Source organism: Metopolophium dirhodum, chromosome 1 (genome assembly GCF_019925205.1).
Source record: "Metopolophium dirhodum isolate CAU chromosome 1, ASM1992520v1, whole genome shotgun sequence".
NCBI classification, from domain to species: domain Eukaryota; kingdom Metazoa; phylum Arthropoda; class Insecta; order Hemiptera; family Aphididae; genus Metopolophium; species Metopolophium dirhodum.
In genome coordinates, this window is record NC_083560.1 from 119,418,550 (window position 1) to 119,439,804 (window position 21,255).

A 21,255-nucleotide genomic window follows, 5' to 3' on the forward strand; every position below is an offset into this window, starting at 1 on the left:
ACCTAAACTTCCATGCAGGTTACCCATACATAAATATAATTCATTGAAATAATTAATTTACTTGTACAACATACGTAAGAAAGGTAATTAACCTTATAAGACACAAACGACTCCGACCGTTAGCGATGTAAAACTTAATTTATTTACAAGCATAATATTTTCGAAATTGGATTACTCTTTGAAAAATAAATACGTCTAAGAGACGGCAGTATTTAAAGTGGAAAAAAACACAACATTAATAAACGCGACAACAACAGCGTATTATATGGGCATCACGTGATACTAATATGTCCATCGTCGTGTTACTTCGTGTGAAACTTTTCAGCTGTATAAAGAGGACAATCTAAAGTCCGGTGAAAGTATTTCCTGAACTCTTCGTCATTGATGTCTTTGAAACTGACATTTTTACTCTGGCATACACGTGATGTGTTCGGTGGTGCATCGCTGCCACCCTGGAACTTATCGATATATTTCAGCACCCATTGGTTTTCTTCTTCGTAACGTTTTTCTAAACATCTGTAAAGGAACCAAATTATTCAGTTGGGTGCGCATACCACAGGTAGGATGTAGGATCATTGATGGTATTATTATACACTATACAGTACACATCTAGAAGGTTAATAATATATACCTGCGTGGCTAGTTATTATTGGCAAGTCTGGAATAAGGAGGATGACAGTTGGCCCTCAAGTACGAAAAGGGCTCCGAGAGTATATGAGTAAGTTTTATGAAATGGTTATTCGTACTTTTTATAGTGAAAATATTATTACATTATAAGAAAAACTAAGGATAAAGAAATTACAATACGTCAATACGTACTATATTATTGTACTCGCGTGAAAGTAGTCCTATGTGTCAAGGTTAACATCGTGTAGTAAGTTAGGTACCAAATCGTTGTACATTGACGAGTTAAAAAGTTAAAGTTAAATTACATAACGAGTTACTTTTTTTTAGTAGATAGTAACTTCTAACTTTACGAATTAAATGTTTACCATGTTATGAAGTAACTAAAGTGTTAATTTATTTTATTGTCACGTTAACTGTTCCTAAAACCACAGATTTAAAATATATTTTATTTTGTAAAAGTTAATTTTATAAAAAAAAATATAATAATATTATTGGAAGTATATTAACTATAAATATAATAAGTAATAAATATTAATGGTTATAAATTATAATATTGCATATTCAAAGAGTATATTATATTATATATTATAATTTATAAACAGAAAATGATTAAGGGTAACTTCGTCATTGAGAAAAGAAAAACATAACTTTATATTTATTCAGTATCCCATACTTACGTAGTTACGTTTAGTTTGTATAATCTTTAATCTAAGTATATAGTTAAAATAGCTATTATTATATTCTTATTCATTCATAGAATTAATTAGTTAATTAATAATTGTTATGTTCTAATAACTAATTTTGTAATTATAATTTAGTATAGGTAGTTGTGGAACACTAGGTAAACAAATAAATAAAAATAATTATTTTATTGGATTTTGTCATTAATTAAAATATATTAGAATAGTACTTACAGCAATTCATTTTAATACAAACATTTATTTAAAACTGTAAGCATTCTATTAATTTACTACAATATATTATGTTATTTTTTAGTTTGAAAAAGATATACCTAATTTTTAATTTTTAATAAAAAAAGTAAGTGATTTTCAACTTCAACCCTTAATTTACATTTTTCTGTATTAAATTAACTTAACGAGTTAAAAAAAAATGGGTAACTTTACCAGCCTTTCAAATCGTGCTTTCGATTGTAGTGTCTGTTATTAGAATCATTATATGTAAGTATACCTACCTACTATAATTATTATTATTCTATCTAAGGTTTTTACCACTGATATAAATGCGTAAGTATACTTTAGTATTTTAAGTGTAGGTATAAAAATAGAAATATACATAGGTAGTAATGCCGGAAGCAAAAAATCACCCCAATGGAATAGAAAAGAGAAAAAATAATGGGTAATCCAATGTATAAAAATTCCGTTTTTATGTTTCCAAAATTAAGGTTTTTTTTATATTTGTATTACACTATTACCTATGTATTTGACTATTTCTATATAATATTTTAGTAATTCTAAACGGTGAAATATAATATAATAAGTATTAAATAAAATAAGTGCATATATGTAGATACATAACTACATACATTTCATTTACTATTTCTAATAATTTTAAAATTAAAGAATATATTTATGTTAGGTACCTAATTCAACTGTTTAAATAAAAATAAATGTACTAATCTTATGTTGTGACTTGACTAATATTTATAATTTATACTTACCTATACAAAATTTAAACTTTTAGACAACTAAAATAAAAAATTTAGTCTGCCCGCTGATATAATATTATTCTCACGATACAATTAAATACTCACCTCGGACAGAGTGAAGACACTTGACCGCCATCCGGCGTAATCTCGTTGTTGTGTGTGACAGTGGTCGGATCAAGGGCGGCAATGATTTTCGCGTGCCTGTTCACGGTTCCGTCTAGATCATGTACTAAGAACTCGTCTTCCTGTTCGGACGTGGTGGACATCGAGTCACCGATGGGCACCTCAAGCTGCTGCCTCGGTCCGCTGTCCCCACCGACATATTCGTTTTGGATCCAGAACACCCGTTGCAGTACGTCGTCCAGTCGCCTGTCCATCGGCTCGAAATACTCGAACAACTCTGTCACTATGGCGGTTGGCGATAGTCTGCGTGGCCGTCCACGGCGGCGGCGTCGTCGGTGGCGGTGGTGTCGACGGTGGTGCCGATGGCCTCCATCGTCGCTTTCGTTGGCTTCTTCTTCTTCTTCTACTACTACTTCTTCTTCTTTGCAGTCTCCGTCATCGTCTTCACACTCTCTGCGGCCGTCGTCGTCACGCACTAGAAGACGGTACGACGGCCGTCGGCTGTCCCTGCCCATCATCAGCTCGCACGCGTCGTCCACCGTTTGGCACGTCTGCCGCCATTCGTCCGCCATCAGTCGCAACGTCCTGCGCGCCTCCCGCAGAGGCGCACGCCCGGCTTTCAACGTCCTCATGGCACTTGCAAACTCCTCCGTTTTCGCCGCCTGCGTTTCGCACAGCGCGCGCTTTCTGTCCGACACGATGATGCGCGTCTCTTCGATCGTGTTTTCCGCGTTCGTCAACTGCATGACCGAATTACACGTTAACGTTATGATAATAACTATTGTCATTATTATTATTATTATTATCATCACTATTGTTTGATATGTGTCAATGGAAAATTATTAAGTAATTCTCTGCAATAGGTCAGTACTCTATTCAAAAATTCGTGCTACGTTTTCTTCACAGATCCTTTTAATTTTTAAGTAATATTATATACTCTTTTAAGCTCAGACACATAATAAATAAACTCTTTTTACGCCTCGCCGAGCAAAGTTTGATTTATCTCCTCTCTACTCATACTGTCAATGAATATTGAAGGTATTTATAACCCCCGGTAAACATGCGTACAGTGCACAGGACCCAATCAACGCCAAAGTATTACATAATCCAAATATTTTTATAAAACCTGCGGGTATTGAAGTCTTAAATACAAAATACAAAAAAAAATTAAGCTGGCTTTATTACTAACTGATCAATTTTACAGATGAGGAATTCTAAAAACAATTTCATATACCTAATATACCCTCATTATTTTGCTCTACTAAATTTCCAAGAAAGCTAATTAAAAATAAACATAGAAATTGAGTTCATAAAAAAGTTAAAAATATTGTTCATACTCAACATTCGAAAACTAAGTTAATCAAAATGTGGACAAGTCGATATGATACATTCAACTATTCTTGATTCACTACATCAATAAGTAAACTTTGTAAATCAGTTTTTATGGCAAATCTGAAACAGCAATAAATAACGCCTATAGACTGGTAGGTACTATTGTAGATAGGTATACCAAGGAGTATTCGAAATGGACGAAAGGCATCTACACTCTACATAAATTATTATACATAATATGTTACACAAAATGTCAGTTATCGCACAAACACATAGCGTAACCTTTTAACTCAACCATAAAATACATTTCCACTTCCCACCACATCAATATAAATTAAATATCAATAATTACCTTATGCTTTATAATTAGTATTAGATCAATGATCACTTTCAAATTTCATACAACAATATTCATTTTTTACCAGTTTGCTTTATGACGAGAAAATAAAATATATCGACATATATCTAAGTCGTAATATCTAGTATTTACAATGTTATTAATTTCATAAAATATTGATTTTATTACGTATGTAAATGCTATTTACATATAAAACAAGCCCGTGCCCAAGTCACTGACCACAGCAACAATAGACGTTATAAGATTTTTATTGAACTTAAACTATATTTACACTAATGCTTTATTATTTAGCATAGAAGGCTAACTTTTTCAAATAAATCCTTACACCTTGTACATTTCACAATATGTTATAAATATTTTCATTTTCCTATTCATAAATACTTTTTCCATGGAGAGTATATAATATATAGTGCATATAATTATAATACGAATTATGTGATCGATGTTTAACTAGATTGACTTATATAACAGAAATCAATGTTTTTGATATTTAAAACTTTGTGGAAATCTATAGAAACATTTTGACTATAAGAATAATTTTTCTGAGACCCCCGATTGAGAATCACCGAAATAAAGAAACGATCATAAAAACAGACGAGCGCAGAGTGATCTGTATAAAATTATATATATTTATATGTTGTATGAATCAATATTTTACATGTATTTTTAATTAAATTAATCATTGGCGTAACTGGAAATTTTAATTCTGAAATTAAAACCTTTAAAAGTAGGAACTTTTAATCATTGTGACTTGGGAAATTCTAGTATAAAGCGTACAGAAAATTTTACCGAATATGCACACCAAAAAATGATGGCATACGGCTGAGGCTATTTTATATCACGAACAATTTTACGAGAATGTTGGCATATGATTTAAATGTAACAAATATCAAGCTTTACATCCCATATTAGTAAAAGCTAAAAGGCCGCTTTGGGATAAGCTATTTGGGAAATCTAAGTGACATATTTTTGGACACGGGCGATATAATATATTCGATGAAGGTAAAATTTTATTTTATTTCGATTATTGTATTATTTTAATTTATTTAAATCATACTTTTCTCTCAATATGGTCTCACGAAAATAAATATATCGACTTAATATTTTAACCTAATTTATTGAAAATACTCCAAGAACACTACAATGTAGACAATGTTCCTATATACATATTTTAATTTTGAGTACTATAAATAATGATTACTCTGAGCTCGCCTTTCAAAAGATGGTAAGCTTTACGTTATTATAGATCGTTTCTTCATAATATTGCGATCTTTGAACTCAACAGTTTTGACCCTATTTTTCCTATGTTTTCGGAATTCTGAAAAAAAAAAACAATACATTTTGTTTCAAATAATATTATTGCAGATTAGTATTTTGAGTTTTTTTTTTTTTTTGGAAACTTTATTAATACTAATTATCAATACTTATTCTTGCAAAATCATATACTTAATATATTGAAATTCTAACAAACTCTAATATTTTTAACATTAACTAACACACTAAGCAATTTTGTATAGAAAATAAAATAACTACATAATACATTAGCACTAACAAAAATTTGCACTAGATAAGATAAAAAATAATGGAACGTTATTACCACCATAATTAAGTTTTTAAAAACTCGCCAGTAAAAATTATAATATGACTATTACCAGAGAATGATGACGAAATAGTTAAATACTTAAATACATATAATTTCCCATATATATTTATGATTTTTTTCAGATATTTTATTATAATATATAAAATATTATACTATAACAAAATCTATTCACAATTACAATTCCATCACATAATATATAACCATTGCATAATCAATGCATAAATTTGCTGTAATAATCATAATTCTTCTCCTGATTTTGTTGTATGTAATAAAAAAAAATAATTTAGAAATAAACATGTACCTAATAAATAAGTGACAGATCAGCCAAACCACTAACCAAGAAACCAGCAAACATTTTTATTAGAAACAATCAAAATATTTAAACAAAAACTACTGTAATAATAGTATAATATGGCAATTTAATTTAAGTAAATATAATACAAAATATATATATATATATATATAATATATTTGTATAATATTATCTATGTTATATTATGTATGTATTAAGTCCACGTATCAGGAGTGCATAACGAAATATTAAAAACATTGTTATCAAAGAGATCAGAATGTATTTTCGTTATTTTAGAGAGTGCCATTAAGCATTAGCTAGAGAGTACGGAGTAGACGTACTCAGCATAGTTGGTTTTACCACGTGTCACTCAATGGTCATTACGGCGATACCACACTAGTGTAAAACCAAGTGAAAATCTTATGATTTAGAAATTTTCACAATAATAGCATTTTATATAATATATTAAATTAACAGAATAAAACAGTGTTAGTGCATATATCAAATAATGGATATTTCTAAGTTTTATCAAATTAGGTAGGAACTTTTAAAGTTTCATTGAATGCCTTTTTTAGTGTTTTATATAGAGTTACAGAATCCAAACTCTAATTTAAAAGTATCTACCAATATTTTTTTAATATACCAAAAACACTACCTGTATGGCTTATAAGTTAAATTGTTAAAGTATTGTTGGTTTTTTATCTAATTACACTACTGCATTTCTGCACTTCATATTTTATAATGTATATTATTTATTATATTATATAATATAATATTTCTTACGTATGATTCTATCTCAACCAAAAACCTAAACATGCTTTTATTGTCAAGGTCCATTTTAACAATTTGTTCCATAATTTTTTCTAAGTTTTTTTCATCAGCAATGTAAATTAAATGTTTAATAAATTTTTCTGCTTCAACATTTAATGCCAACATTTCTGTATTTTCATCTTGCGGTTTTTCAGTGTGTTTAATATACCTTGATTTTTCTGAAAACGTGATGGACAATAAAAAATTATATTGATGACTTTTAGTTAGAGTCAACGACAAAAAAAAAACATTAAATGGAACACTTATTTTTATCATAAAAAGTTATTTACTCGATTTAATCTAGACCTAATTTGTGACTTGCAGCCGTGACATACAGCCGTTTCAAGTATTAAATACATATAATTACAGTGACATACAGTGAAATCTCAATAGCTCGAATCAGTCGGGGACAAAAAAAAATTCTAGTTATAGAAAAAATTGTATGTACATATTGGATTACAGGGGCCAAGACATTCCTTCAAGTTATTATCAATTTGACTTAAATTCCACTGTGTATCACATAACCTTATTCACAATTTAAATTGTGTATTTCAACCAAATGTTATATATTATGCATAAATCATAGTCTTCTCAATATTAACTAAACTTATTATTTTTTTAAATCTTTATAGTTTTAATACATACGCTTTTGTGAAAGAAAGGTTGTCATTTTTAAATCTTTGTCCACCTGCCGTTTCAGTGACAATATATGATTTTTATAATCACTAGTTTGAGTATTACTCGTTTTTAAATATGTCTCCAATCGTTCCTTAGCTTCATTTCTGAATCAAGTATCAATGCAATTATTATCTCCATTGAATATAAAATGAAATATTTAAAAAGTGGGAAAGTGGGTGCTCTGCTGTAAGTTAAGTGTCTAAATAGGCCACTACTGTAATGGATGTGTTAAATTTGAGTTCAATTGTATAAAATCATTTTATATGAAAAAAGATTCTGATCGAAGTCCGTCTATATTATTGCTAAGTATACTGTATTATATTATTGTGATTAATCTTAATTACTAAATATTACTAAATATTTTCTATATATTAAAAGTAAAATTTTACTATTAGGCTTTAGTACAACGGTAGGTTAAATTGAATTTTGCAAATAAAAATTGTTTATGAAAATGTCGTGTGTATAAAATAAAATAATACCTATATTATTTTAAAAGTTTCAAGTACCCAGGAATAACATTTTTAATTAAAACTAAATAACTAAAATCATAAATCTTCGTTAAAATATATAATTTTGTCCAAATTTGAACTTGAAATGTGTACAAAAAAAAAATGTGTGGAACCTTGTTAAAAATGTTCTATTCTTAGCTACAAAAATTGAACATTTTATATATTGTTAGCTATAAAAGAATTTTCAATTTTTCAATTTGATAAACGTTGTCAACATTTGAACTTCAAACGGTCTTAAAAATGTAATATCTAACTATCCAGAAGACATTTTTTTTTTGTGACAGATAGACAAACTTATGAGGAATCTAGTTTTGAATTTTAAAATCTTAGATATAAAAAGAAACATTTTTATGAATTACTAACTAAAATAATTTGCACATTTTTGTGATTTTGACGAATTTTATCAAAATTGAGAAAATTGTAAGTAAGGCGCTCATAAAAATTACTCTGGATTTACACTCAACTTTTTTTTTAATTCCCACTATAACAAATTAATAGGAACTTTGTATTACATTTTTAATTTTACTAACCAAGTAAAATTTATTTTATCGACATTCATTTAAAAAAAAACCTAATAAAAACAGAACGTTTAATTACCCTATAAATAGCTCAACATATTCAGTGAATATTTCATGAATGCATCTACGGTAATTTTTACAGTTACATAAAAAGCCAAAATCGATTTTGTTTTTCCCGGTACCTATACAAACTATTGGAAATCTTAAATTTTTACATCCAAATGCATCGACAGGTAATTAAATTCACTTTCCCGCCAAAAAAGATACTGAAATTTAAAATCGAAGCCTTATTTCAACTAACTATCGAGTACACAGACACAAAAAATTAAAAAATTAAAAAAAACACCTATCATTCATCGCACTATTCAAAATTTAAAATATAATCCAAGGGATTAAAGATTTAAATTGAATGTTAAGAGTTCAGCGCACTTTTTGTTTTCTCTCTCTGACCAACGCGCAACATAGACAAAACGCATTCGCGCAGAATCGCTTTTTTATGTTTTTAAGTAATATCAGAATAAAATCACCCATTACAAAAAAGATAGAGAATAATATTTTAGAGGGAATGACAAAAAAATGTTGTATATTGAATTAATGTTTAAATTGTTTTGAAACAATATTTAGAGAAATCGATATGTCATTCCCTCAAAAATATTATTCTCTATCTTTTTTGTAATGAGTGATTTTACTCTTAAATTACTTAAAAACATAAAAAAATGATTCTGCGCAAATGCTTTTTGCCTATGTTGCGCGTGGGCTAGAGAGAGAAAACAAATAGTGCGCTGACATCCTCTTAATAATATTTATATTTAGCGTTGTCTATAGTACATCTCATGAAGTTAACTCAAAAGCGTATGATGATTTATTCATTTTTTATCAGGATTCAAACTTATGTCGTTACTCGTTAATCGTTATGACTAGGGCCCGGATTTCAATGCAAAGTGCATTTTTTTTGGTTGATCATACACAATGCTTTCTAAGTACATAATTCGTTTCATGTAACGAGGGTTTGAAAGCTACAAATTTTATTTTACCTTTTTTTTGCATTTTTTTACGTTATTTCATTTTTAGAGCATTTCAAGCATTATTGGGTCATTTTGTTGGTTTTTAATGCATATTTGTACAATGTAGATATGAAATTTAGCCTATTCAAAATATTATCTAAAGATGAATTATTTTTTTGATAATTAAGAAGGTTTATCGGGTTTTTCCACATATCTCATTTATAAATTACAATTTGTAAAAAAAAAAAAAAATGTATTACATTTTTGGTCATTTTTGTGGTAAAATGCATTTTTTAAGGACATTTTTGGCCATTTTTAGAGCATATTTGTATGGTTTTGAGTGCATTTAAATCCGGGCCCTTGTTATGACGAAATTGAATATTCGCCTGTAAAATAACGATATCTTGGTCTCCTCAAAACAATTTTTTATTATTCTGTTATAAATTGCAAATCATAGAATCTTGAAACATTCTACAATAATTTAAATTATTATTTTCTATACTTAAAGAAATTTTCAAAGTATTAAAACTAATTTTTAAGTATTTCAAATTTACGATTTTTTTAATTTTTTTTTTTAAAAGTGTTAATAAAATATTAACAAATAGCTTAAATACAAAATCCATCATAAACTGTTCTTGTAACAACACGATAAATCTAATTTTTTTTAGAAATTTCAAGTTCAAGTTTTAAACGAAATATTATTTTATTATTTTTTTTTTTTAACTCAAAAAAAAAACAACATTTTCAAAATATTTGGATCAAGTTTAAGCTATTTATACCATGAACCTATTTACACGTTATGTTGCGTAGTTAATAACAGCAATTCATATTATATCTACCTGATTACCTATTATATATGAATTAATATTATAATAATTATAAATTATATAAAGCTCTGTTACCTATATGATTAAATAGAAGTAATTTCAAATTTGTATTTATAATAAATGTTTTATGTTCAGGCATCCTACCTGCAAAATACCATCACCATTAGACTATATACCCATATACCTGTACGTGTAAGTTCTCGCTACTTGTTCGGTAAGAACAGATGCTATTTCTTTTCCTTTATTCAGCTTATTCATGTGTGAATTATATATGTTTTGTATTTGTTGCCATCGTTTAAGTAAATTCTCCACTTGTACTTTCAATTGGTTTTGTTCTTCGAGTAACCTATTGTATTCGAAATTTGCAGTATTCTGCAAAACAATATAGTATTCAGTATTCACTATTAAACGCGTTTACAAAAAAAAAAAAATAAACTAATTTCTATTAGGTATTTAATTATGTATACATACAGTTGTCAATTTCGGAACATCGACAATTGTCATTTTATTTCCGATTGTAAGTTTTTCCAGTTCAGCTTCTAACTGAACTATCTCTTTGTTCACCTGTGCTTCAATTTTTCTCTGTTCATTCAGCTCAATTTTGGCCTGTTTAGTCTCATGAATTAAACTTATAAAAGTTGCCCTGTACTTCTCGTCTTTCTTTTTCATTGTTTCGCACTCCATCGCATTCAAATCAGTCGTCAAGTTATTTCGTTCTTCTTCCAAGAACCTAATGGCCCATCTACGCAACCACACATTCCAACGTCAATAACCATCAGGGCTGGATTTAAGTATGTGTTGGCCCCGGGCGGAAAACGTTTTTGGGGCCCTAAATAAGAGTGCAAACAATTTTTTTTATCATAACGTCGTCTATAATATAATAGTTATGTATTGTATTATGAGCATACATAGTATTTTTCGTAATTTATTTGTCATTTTCAGCGTTCATTTTTAATTCAATTACGTTTTGTGAAAACGAGTTAAATGTATGTCAAGAACAGATTTACCTATGTCAATGTCATAGGGAAGAAGAGGTTGGTGATCAACGGTGAACCTGATGAGAATTACTATCTGTTGTTCGATTGATTTATAACATGATGTGCTTTAAAATTGTTTTTAAATAAAAATTTCGAAAAGAGAGATTAAAATACGAAAAAACGTATAACAGAAATAAGAGTATAGGTATATCCGATAAAATGTATTTTGTATTGCTTAGAAAATTCTCTTAACCATAAATATTATACCTAATATACACTGGTTAGGAATATAAATAGGTATATTTTAGTGAGTTGTTTGTATTTAAATTTTAAACTGCATTTGAAATAATTGTAGGGAATAACTATTATTACCAATCCACAGTCCCGAGGCCATCACAATTATTGTTGTATGAACGCATAAGTATAGGTATTTAACTAGATATAGTCTTAATATTATAAGTGCACATTAATTAATAACTCTTTATTAAGTATAAAAACCCTTTTCCAAAGGTTTTTTTAATGTGCATTTATACAACACTGATTGACATTTGTTAATAACAATTAGTTAATATATTACTATAAATTATAAATTTAAAAAAGTGTAAATTTAAATCCTTAAAAACTGACATTAAATATTGAATTCTTTAATACGACACCAATCGTCTGATGTTTGATGTTACAAAAAGAAGTTTTAGACCTGTAACACAGGCTATGGATATTTAGATAATAAATTCACTAATACTTTTCCTCACTTTCTTTGATTACCAAGAATATAAGAATACAAATATCGGCAATAACTACCTAATAAATAATAATTATTAGAAACCACCATCTTGGTCAAATAACATGCTCAATGTTCAAGAATAAATATGACATTTTCTTATGATAGGATGATAATATTATAATAGGTAGTCAGCATTGTTTAAGTTACCTTTATTTTTGTTAACACGTACAATTATAAAACGATAAAATATTGTGGTGGCCCTGGGCTGCATTCCACTCACGACTCACCCAACCCTTATTAAATCCTGCCCTGGTAATCATCAGTAATAACTTTAAATATAACCTATTAGCTATTTACATATAAACGAATATGCCACACAGTTATAACAGGTATTGTGTTGTAATAATCGTATATAGTCGTATGTTTTATACTTTTATCATTTAAGTGTAGTGACAGAAATAAATCGTAGGTACTATTTCGTTGGTTACCTACCTATTAGTTATTACTTATTACTACATACTATTTTAATTAAATAATTTACTATATAATATTTTAATCAGTTGTTACTTGTTACCTACTATTGTTATACGGGAAATCTACACAATATAAGTATAATTTAACATAGTTAGGTATAGTTTTTTTAGATTACTGTATTATTATAAAATCCAGAATGATTGTTTGTTTAAAGTTTCTAGTATCTATCGATTTTTCATTTTGAGTTCATTGAATAGAAATGTTTACTATACAAAATTCATGCTACTATTAAATTATAATAGAAAGTAAATGGTGTAAACATTTTATTCTTACTCTTGACGTTTGACTGGATTAGCATTTGTTTTATTTTTTCTGAGTTTATTTCGTTTGTTTATAAAACCATATTTAAGTATGTCGGCCCTTAGTATCTCGCTAGTGTTATCTTCCTGAGGTATTATGTTGTTTGCCATTTTGTATAATTGTGCAATTATGTGCAATTATACAGATTATTCGCTCAAAACATACAAATGGTTGACATCAACTAATTATTTAATGAAAACAAAATATATAATCTAGTGAAATAACGGTTTTAATCAAGTATACTGGTGAATAAAAACGTATAACAATATCATGAACAGAAAAATACATTTTTGTCGGTTTGTTTGTTGACATTACATATTATAGAAAAATATACATTAATTTTTATTCCCTCGTTACCAACGAATATTTCCTGTGAAATTCAGTAAAAAAAAATTAACAACGATTATTGTGTTTTTACATTTTAGTTTTTATCAATATTTTTTTTATCAATACTTATAAGTATAAAAGTATTTTAATATTATGTTTTTCCATTTGTACTCTATATGTAATAGATACCTATTTAGGAAAACCATTAATTATAAATACTATAGTAGTAAATTACCTACTAATACAACTAAACCAAGAATTCCAACTAAACCTCGGACTTCGGACTCTCAGAGATTGTTCTAATCTAAAAGAACGTTCTTGCCGTGGTAGATCCGACACAGCGACAGTCGCCATACTATACAAATTTTAATATAGGAAAATATAAAATAATTCACAAAATAATATCATGAATACATGAAGTTGTCTATAGTAATATACTAATATATATAGGCATTCTATAAATATGTCAACATAACGAACTAAGACACGTGACACGCCCACACCCGTAATTGGAATTTGTAACCTCAGCTATCTGTGCTTTCTTTATAAATGTATAACTAATAACCAGTGTTGTAAAGTATTTGAGTAAAAGTATTCAAATACTTTTTTCTGTATTGAATACTTTTTTAAATACTTTTTATTTTTAAGTATTTGAATGGTATTTTAAATACTTTTTTAGATTCTGAATGGAGCGATGAATGTATTGATTTTACAATAATGTGTGTTTTAGATTCTGAGCTAAGTGATGAATGTATTGATTTTACAATGATGTGTGTTTTTTTTTTTGTGTCTGTCATCACCTTTTAGGACAGTAAAAGTGCTTGGATTTTGTCCAACAGTAACTTTTCTGATAGGAAAGTGAATCTAGTTGGTACTTTGGGCGGTCAAAAATATAAATTTCCCAGTAGTTTTCAAAAACGACGTAAAAAACAAAAGAAAAATTAAGGAAAAACTGGAATTTTTACGAAAAATCTGTTTCCGAGAAAATCGATTTTGGTTTTTGGTGCAACTGGTTTTTATTTATAAGCATTTAAAGTTCAAATTTTGACAAAATTTATCCAATTTATAATTTAATAATTATTTTGTAGTTAAAAATGTATAAAATGTTTAATTTTTATGGCTAAGAATTGAAAATTTAAAACAAGGCTCCACGTAAATAGGTTATTTATAAATTACTTCACAATTATATCATCAAATATACTTGGTAATATCATAGGCTAACTGACCGTTTTCGATTAGAATCGTTTTTCTTATACAATGATATTATATCATTGAATTAAAATTTAACACCATCCATTACAGTTACTGTACAGCAGATCGACATCCACTTACCCACCTTTTTATTACTGATTCGTAAATGATTTCGTAGGTGATTTTGGATACCGAAGTTAAAACGCATGGGGGAGGTTGATTTTATATTCAGTTATGCAATTAATAATGAGTGTATCGAAATATGGAAACAATTTGACATACTATAGAGTACACCTATATATTTTTTATCCACGATGGTAGTATTAATTTGTTCGGGTTGGTTGAATATTTGTAGACTAATGTAGTTGACATTCATGAGGTACGTTGATATACATTTTAATGCTAACAAATAAAACTAATTTACCACTACACATTAAAATTATTTACATAAATAATAACTCAGAAATAATGTGGTGAATTAATTTTAATATTAAATACAATATTCCACATATTTGCGTTACCAAGAAATGACATGCAACATTTTCAAAGTTCCTAGTACCTACTATTAATTTGCACAACCGAATTATTAATAAACAAATTGAATTGAGTAGGTACATTAATAACTATATACAGGGTGATTCATTTAACGTAAAACACTCAATATTTCTCAAAACCATTTCCTTTTTTCAAATTTTTTTTTTTCAAAATTTTAGATCCATGCTGTTCTAGAACTATATAATTTTTTTTTATTTTTCACCCCTATATTTATTAGGCAAATCACTATCAACTTTTGATTTTCAAATGACAACCTATACTTAAAATTTCATAAACTAATAAGGCTATTTTTTTAATGACTTTTCACATTTAAATTTTCATTTTTCGTTAATCCGTTGACGAGATATAGCTTCTCAAAGTTGGATGGTTTTGGGTGGTGTTTGTGTGTAAATGTGTTAAAATAAATACCAGAAGTAATAAGTACCTAATAATAATATTTATCTTTTATAAAGACCAGGAATCATAAACTCTTACGTAATAAATTCGATATCGTTCAACCGGTCGATTATTTAATAGTTATTAGTTGGTATAAAAATCGGGAGTTACCCGTTTCCGCCAAAAGCGTACCTTTCCTTTTTCCCCCAATTCACTTTTCCGCCAAATCAAAAAAGTTAGTCTAGTATTTAAATATTATGTATACAATATGCATGTCAGTCATATTTTAATATTTTAATATATTATATAAATTATTATTTTATTTTTATTTCATATACATGTCAGTCATATTATAATTTTAGGATTCATAAAAACAGTTTTTTTTACTATTATTAAGAAGTTTATACTATAATGATATATATAATATAACATACCGTAATTTCAACTTACTGATACATTTATCACTGATTATTCCTTGATATTTCCCAAACGCTATCGATTTATCTTGCTAATCTTGCTTGTTGTATCAGTTATTATATTGTTACAGTTGACAGTTGTACGATACGTACAAACCAACCGTTATTGTATAATAATAAGCAGCCTAGTCGCTTTCTAACCGTTCTCGATAAAGTATAACTTACTATTGAATTTATTACTTCTTTTGAACCTAATCGCGTTGTTAACAGTAAAATATAATATAACATTTTAGTGTATTTCGTGAATTAAATTTTTAATTTTGTCAATAAAAACTACATTTTTGATTTTGAACCATCTATAAAACACACACCGTAACAGAATGGCTGACATCATTGAATTCATTGAAAGTAAACGTGGAAAACCATTATTAGTTTTAAATAATTATAAATTTTGTATTGGATCAGTTAACAAATCCACTGGTTCAACTCGTTGGCGATGTATTACAAAATATTGCAAAGCAAAAGTGTACACGGAAAATAATGTTCTAGTACATGATGATTGTGAACATTTAATTCACATACATGAACCTTATATTCGGCCAATAATATCTAGGCAAATTGTAAACAATGTCTGTAAGAGAAAAGCAGTGGATGATACTAGTAATAAACCAAACAAAATTATACTAAAAGAGATTGGAGAAAATGTAGAAGCTTCTCAATTTACTACGACAGACATAAAAAGGCTGAGGAAAAATATATACGAAGCTCGACGAAAAGTGTTACCTGCCAAACCAATAAATTTACAAGAAGTCCACGAATTTTTAGAAACAATAGATTTAAAAACAAAGCAAGGTGAAGATTTTTTGTTAATTAATGATCAACAAAAAAATATTGTTATTTTTTCATGTCATACGAATATTTTATTTCTAAAAGAAGTTGACACATTATACATGGACGGAACATTTAAGTATTCTGCACGGTTTTTCACCCAATTGTTCACGATTCATGGGCTCAAAAATGGACACTATATTCCTTTAATATTTTGTTTACTGCCTTCTAAAACTACAGAAATATATGCATATACATTTCAGTTAATTGTTGACAAATGTTCTACACTAGGTGTGCAATTATTACCGCAGTATATAACTACAGATTTCGAAAAATCCATAATAAATGCCATACATGAAATTTGGCCACAAACCCAAATTATCGGTTGTAGGTTTCACCTCACCCAAGCGTGGTATCGTCAAATTCAAAAATTAGGGCTATCCACTGCCTACCAGGACCAATCTTCAGAAGAAGGAAAATGGTTGCGTCATACTTTTGGCTTACTTTTCTTAGATCCAACTGAAGTTTTTGAATGTTTCATAGACAACTTTATGGCTGACATTCCCAAAAATGACCGAGTTAGTAAATATTCAGACTACTTAATTGACAATTATCTGACCGAAAATTGCGATTATCCTCCAATACTTTGGGCATCAGCAAGTTCAAGTTTAAGACGAACCACCAACAATTGTGAATCATTCCATTCGAATTTTAATCGACATTTCTATAAGGAATCACCGTCTATCAATACTTTAGTAACCGTTTTGATTAATGAAGTACAAACTGAAGTCTATGTTAAACTAAGAAGTACCCACCTACCAAACGTGACACAAGATCGTCGAGTTCGAGACAGACAAAATCGAAATGAACAATTTATAACTCATTAAACGAATGGAGATCTTGACAGGTAGTGTGACTAACTATTTTAATTTAATGTCAATATTTATATTTTTATTTCTTAAATTTCCAGATATGACTTCGTAAAAGAAATATCATACAACTATAGTAAGGTATAATAATATTAATTATAAAATATATGACTGACGCATGTATGTGAAATAAAAATAAAATTATAATTTATAATATATTATAATATGACTGACATGTATATTGTATATATATTTAAATATTATTCAAATACTAGACTAACTTTTTTGATTTGGCGGAAAAGAGAATTGGGGGAAAAGGGAAAGGTACACTTTTGGCGGAAACCGGCCATGCCCATAAAAATCCTAGGGTATCTACTATCTACGGTCTAAGTGGTATTTACACACAAACACCACCCAAAACCATCCAACTTAAACAAGTTAATGGTTTTGAGAAATATTGAGTGTTTTACGTTAAATGAATCACCCTGTATGTATACATTGGTTTTTCGTAAAATTCACAGTATTTTCGCATTTTTCTTAAAATCTACACTGAAATAATAATATGTATAATGCTAATAAAAATATATACTCTGATACATATTTAAAAATTGTGTGATTATAATTTTAGGTATCGAAAAAAGTAATCTTAAATCAATATGGGATCTACTATATTTTGATAAAGAATTATTGGAACGTAATATCCCTAAATATATATTAAATAAAAAGAAGGTTAAAAGTTCCGTCATATTTTCATCTCTGATGAAACGAACGCAAACTTCTCTAACTCCATATGAAAGTATTGGTAAGTCAAAGAGAGTAGGTATACACTAATTTTTATTTATTTACTATTTAATTTTTTTTGTTTTATATAATTATTTTGATTAAAACATATTTGTACAAATTATTTTATCATATTATGTTCTATAGAGAAAAATTGTGATAATTTTCAAAATTTCAACCTTTATCTAATTATTAATCTATCACGTGCATATGCAGGATAAGTTTCTTGCTGTATGTTTGCTTATCTGATATTAAATGTAAATGAGCACGCATGGATCTGCCTCCCTAAGACTTAGTAGTTAATCATATTATTCATGAATGTCCAACGAAGTAATTTTTTACAAAATTTAAGTTAACGGGTTCTTCTTACACATGGGTAGGTACTTGATGATTTGAAGGTTGAACTAAAAACACAAACTATTTCTAGACAGTTTTGAACAAAAAATTTTTTATTTATTTTTGTATCTGCAGTCCTCACGGTTTGGGGCAGCAAAACTGCTCCGATTTTCATCAACAGTATCTTGTTTGATGGGAAAGTGAATCTATTTGATGCAATCGGAAGGTCAATTTTTCAAATATTCAAAAGCGCCAGGAAAAACAAAAGAAAAATTAAGGAAAAACAAGAATTTTTACGTAAAATCTGTTTTTAAGAAAATCAATTTTGGTTTTTGGTGTAACTCTAAAACAAATGAACGTATATACATAAAATGTTCACTGGTTGTTTATATTTATACACGATAAAATTTTACTAATATATTGATTTGTTTTGTACTGTTTAGGAACATTTAAAGTTTCCAATTTTAGATTCTGAGCGATCTGGACATAAAATAAGTCTGTCATCACTTTTTAGGACAGTAAAAGTGCTTGGATTTTCTTCAACAGTAACATTTCTGATAGGAAAGTGAATCTAGTTGGTACTTTGGAGGGGTCAAAAGTATAAATTTCTCAGTAGTTTTAAAAAGCGACGTGAAAAACAAAAGAAAAATTAATGAAAAGCGGGAATTTTTACGCAAAGTCTATTTTCGATTTTGGTTTTTGGTATAACTCTAAAACAAATGACCGTAGGGACTTGAAATTTTGACTGAATGTTTATAATTGCATTTCCTATACACCACAACATTTTCCAAATATTTTGACTTATTTTGAGCTGTTTACGGACATTGTCAATTTCCATTTTTTTTTAGTTTTTTTCTATAAATATCAATACAATTTTATCTGTTGAGTAAAAAAGCTTGAAAATTTAATAGAAGGCTCCTAGGTTATTGTTTCAAAGGCAGATGAAAAAAATTAAAAATCCTTAGTCACAGTTTTTATTTATAAGCATTTAAAGTTCAAATTTTGACAAAATACGGAAAAATCACGAAAATTAGCAAATTATTTTGAGTTGAGAATTCATAAAAATTTTTCTTTTTAAATTTAAGATTTGAAAATGTAATATAAGATTGCTCATAAATTTGTCTACCTTTATCAAAAAAAAAATGTCTACAAGAAAGTCAAATTAATTTTTATGAGCGTCTGAAATTTATATTTTTAAAACATTACATACTTACTCGATTTCTCGTGTAACAGTCTTCTTGTTTTATTGTAATTAAAAAAAAAATGACTGTAGATACTTGAAAATTTTACTGAATGTTTATATTAGCATTTTCTATACACTATACAATTTTGAAAATATTTTGACTTTTTTTGAGCTGTTTACGGACATTGTCAGTTTTCAATTTTTTTAGTTTTTTTTTCTATAAATATCAATAAAATTTTATTTGTTGGGTAAAAAAGCGTGAAAATTTAATATAAGGCTCCTGATATATCGTTCTAATAGCAGTTGAAAAATATTAAAAATACATAGGCACTATTTTTTTTATAAGCATTTAAAGTTCAAATTTTGACAAAATTTATCAAATTTATAATTTAATAATTATTTTGTAGTTAAAAATTTATAGAATGTTCAACTTTTATAGCTTAGGATTTAAAATTTAAAACAAGGCTCCACATAAACAGGTTATTTATAAATTACTTTATTCACAATAATATCATCAAATATACTTGGTAATATCATAGTCTAACTGACCGTTTTCGATTAGAATCGTTTTTCTTATACAATGATATTATATCATTGAATTCAAATTTAACACCATCGGCCATTACAGTGACCCACTTGTAACCTACTGTACAGCAGATCGACATCCACTTACACACCTTTTTTTACTATTGATTACTATTTTATTGAATACTTTTAATTCTTAATTTGTTTCTAGTTTCTACTTATAATTATTCTTGTTAAATAAAAATAATATGCCATGGTGGATTTGCTTTAACATTATAACAATATAATATTACATATTTATCATTTATGCCTTACAGACAATTTGGTATCGGTTTTCGTTGATTAAATGTTTTTTTCTCCAGGAGACGGTTTATTGTCGACGAAGATCGAAAAGATACATCTCTAGTCGGTATCACTATTAGCTTAAGTCAATAACAAAGCATATATGCAAATTATACTGTATAATTATTTAATTATACAAAAATATTATTACTACCTATTTACCAAGAAAATTGTAATCAATAATTATCATTATCGTTTATCGTCGACGACAATCGATGACGATGATATATGAGATATCCAAATATATATAGCTTTAAATAAATATATAACTCTGTAGAGTTAGTTGTGGTTCATTGTTGTGGTGCAACTAACATGACTGATCACAATTTTGATTATTGAACAAATTATGTTTTTAAAATGCAATTAACCAATTTTTCATTAAGCTTATAACAAATTATTTCAGAACTAAAAAGTAAAAAGAAAGAAAAACCTTGCAAAACAGATAATGGTATTAGTCTTATAAGAGGACGCTACCCATACATTTGCTGTCTTCGTCCTACATGCGCACGATATAGCAAATTGTCGTTCACTAGTTTCAATAGTGTGCTGTTAGTTTTGATACTAGAGTGAATTGATCTATTATAAAACGTTTAGGTAAGCACATTAGCTGTGCTTAAGCGTTGCCGATTTTTCGAAATTATCATTT